The sequence below is a fragment of the Euprymna scolopes genome, chromosome 33 (assembly GCF_053919585.1).
Source record: "Euprymna scolopes isolate OS-2025 chromosome 33, ASM5391958v1, whole genome shotgun sequence".
In the NCBI taxonomy this organism is placed as follows: domain Eukaryota; kingdom Metazoa; phylum Mollusca; class Cephalopoda; order Sepiida; family Sepiolidae; genus Euprymna; species Euprymna scolopes.
Genome location: NC_136514.1, coordinates 74,369,128 through 74,372,626, shown reverse-complemented (window position 1 = coordinate 74,372,626; position 3,499 = coordinate 74,369,128). Strand labels below are relative to the sequence as shown.

General features: G+C 38.0%; 1 pseudogene; it reads right to left on the bottom strand.

Annotated features, from left to right (window-relative positions):
* Positions 1-671: 671 nt before the first annotated feature.
* LOC145258404 (5S ribosomal RNA) lies at positions 672-789 on the bottom strand (annotated as a pseudogene).
* Between the last annotated feature and the right edge of the window lie 2,710 nt (positions 790-3,499).

Below are 3,499 nucleotides of genomic sequence, written 5' to 3'. Positions count from 1 at the left end.
TGAGCTATCGTTAAAATTCAACAAAGGCGAATCGTTACACAACATTAGGTGTTATTACATAACCCCCCCCCCCCCTAACGCGAGAAAGAGCAATTTTAAGTCTAAGGTCACTTTTACATATAGAGAAGAAATTATTTTTCAAACCAACTTCGATGCTAAATTCTTTTCGATAAATTAAATATGTATATAAACATCATACACATATATAACTTACGCATGCGCATACGAGATAGTTTCTTTAAAGTAAAATAAATTTATGACAAAAATGAAATATTTGGTTGGTGCAAAAATAATATCGTTTTTTTACGCATATATATCTGATAAAAAACGACATTATTTTTGCACCAACCGAATAGCGTATTGAAGTAGATGATCACGAAACAAACTAATTAAAAATTATTAACACTGAAGTGTATTTGAAAATAAATCGAAACTTTTATATTCAAAAAAATCTTTTTAGCACACGCCTCTGTTGCATCAAAGAACCGTATAAATGCTTCCGTTTTGTCTTGAAAGACAAAGGATACCCTCTGTAGGGGCAGCAGCGCATGTAATTGTGAGGCAAGAGTCATACAATCTCCAACCGCACCTTTCCTGAATCGGCACTGCCTGAGTCCAGTGGCAAGGAGAAGTCCAGAACGGCTGAAAACAATGCCGAGCTAAGCGGAGAGCACATACAGCACCTGGAAGTCCCAAATGGTCACCCATCTGGTACTGGCCAGGCTCCTCGTTGCTTAACTTCTGTGATCTGACGGGAACCGGTGGGTCAAACCTGATCATGCCGTATATACAAAACAACCGTATAATCGGTAATAAAAAAAAATGATCACCCTCGTCATCGCTGTGGTAATCCTAATTGTTTAGGTCTTTAATCATTTTGTGAAGGTTGGATTTATGAAAAGCCTGCTTGTTGTTTATTGTTGTTGTTAGTGATTTTCCTTTTTTTTATTTAAACCTTTCGACAAGCTCCCTGTGAGGCATTCCTTTCGTCTGAGTCAATGGATGCCTTGACGGATTAAACGGGAGAAGTAAATGGCGATAGAAAGAAAAGGAAAAAAATAGAAGCCTTTTTGCTTTTCATGGATATAATCTTTGCAGATATAATCAGAGAATTAGTTTGAGCTTTTTAAAGATGAGATCTTGTCACTTTTTGCATTCGTCCATTGTGGTTTGATTCAATTGTACAATAGCGACTGTTCGAATATCTTGCTCATTTCATTTGGGATTCGCCAATATGTCCAATGAAATCGATTCTTGATTTTTACAGCATATCAACTGCCATTGGGTCATTTTGTGCCGAAAACATGCATATGTGTGTGTGTGTGTGTGTGTGTGTGTGTGTGTGTGTGTGTGTGTGTGTGTGTGTGTGTGTGTGTGTGCGTGTTACGTGTTTTTTATGTATTTATTCATGCAAACATTGTTAAAAACAACAGAAAACTTGTTTAGTAATACCTTTTTTTATTTTTTTCAATTATTCGTATTATCATTTTTTTTTATATATACATCGAACGTATGGATGTATGAGCCAAATATTTTTTCTCGAAATGTTTACGGTTTGAACTTTTCGTGAAATCGTCTTCATATCATCAGGAATGTATGTTGATCTCAGTAAGGAATTATGGCAAGATTTTTTTTAAATAGTAGTTGGGGTGCGAGCAAGGTTCATTGGGACTGTTGACAGCGGTTGGGGCGTTGGTGTGGTAGAGGAACGTGAGGAGAGCATGCGTGTTCTAGAGTCGGTAGCATGAACGGGTGGGTGTGCTAAGCATAGTCATCCACATACAGTACTGCTTCACTGTATCACAGCTCATCTGTGCAACTAGACTAGCAACTACCTCAAACCAGGATTAAAACGCGACCTCTCAGGCGACAATCAACGCTTCTCACCATTACGCTATTTTGTGGCACTATTTCTAACACACTCTACAGCATGGCCAAGTGGTGATTTGGCCATGGGCGTAGAGATACAAAGAAATTCGTTCCCATAATTCCTTTTCTAGAGCTCTGTCTCTTTCTGCACGGACCATCATGAGAGTGTAAATCCAGTAACTGAAATCATGAGGTCACTGCCTCGATGGAGAGCGTGAATGATCGCCCTCTCTGGTATTTGAAGTAGTATACCAGTCTACCAGGTGCGGAAAAAAATAAATTGCTTCACTGAGTTCCTGGCGGAACGAAGAGTATAGGGACATTGATCGCTGACGGCCGGTTAACGCACCATCCACGGAAAATTAGGGACTTCTGAAATTTATTAATACTCATAAATTTCGGATTGCATATGGAGGGATGTGGCACTATTTCTTTGTGCCACTATTTCTAACACACTCTGCAGCATGGCCGGGTGGTGATTTGACCATGCCGTAGAGATACAAAGAAATGCCTTCCCATAATTCCCTTTCTAGCCCTGTCTTTTCCTGCACGGACCATCATGATGTGAGGACGCATAATTCTGTCTCTCTGTAAATGAGGAGGGGAGCAAACCCCCCTCAAAACTAGTTAGGCTAGTTAGTTTAGTTTTGTAAATTGTAAAAGTTTTTGTAATATGTATTGTAATATATATTTTGTAAAAGAAATAGTTAAGATTTCTCATATATATTACAATTGTGTCGCGTGTCGTTTTTCTTGTTTTGCCATAAATGTCTCCATAAATGTCTTAAGTCTAAAGGCGGCCCTGGGGACGAAGAAATGAAGATTCCCACCAGAATGCCACCAGGGTCAAGAGGTCATCTTGAGAAAGGAAAGGAGCCACACCCAGATCCAACATCTCAGGTATGATTTTCTTCTTGATACACAGACCCTAATGACTGGCCCATCTTCATATCTTCATGAGATCACGTCTAAGACATATAGTATAACACGTGAAGCCAGTCACACCTCAGTGACCGGCTGATCGTATTATAAATGGTGCACTATGACCAGGACATATTATTTTCTAGCATGGAAATAATTTCGATCCTGCCAGGTTTTAAATCGATTACGGCACCACCTGTTATAAATGTTGCCTTCAGACGAAAGATTGACTCTGAAAGAAAAAACCCAAGGCGCAACCAAAAATAATAACCACTAGACGAATAAAGTAAAAAAACGGTCCACGGTTTTTAAAACTGTTCGAACTGACGAAATATTTCAGGCAAAATTTTTAAAAAATGGCAGACCCAATGGAACATACAACACACGCGCACACAAACACAAACAAAAAAAACGCACTCAAAAAAAAAAAAAAATTCAGAACCTGAAAAAAAAAAAAATTGTTTAGCAACTACAAATAAACAAAATAAAATTACATATCAAAGATCGATTTAAAAAAAAAAAGAGTATTGAAAAATAACCCTTCGAAAAAAAAAAAGTAAGAAATGTGTCCCTCTACACAAAAAAAAAAACATAGACGAAAAAAAGTGTCTCTAGAATATGCAAAGATATATCATTATCTCTCTCTCTCTCTCTCTCTCTCTCTCTCTCTCTCTCTCTCTCTCAAGATATATATCTATATGTGTGTGTA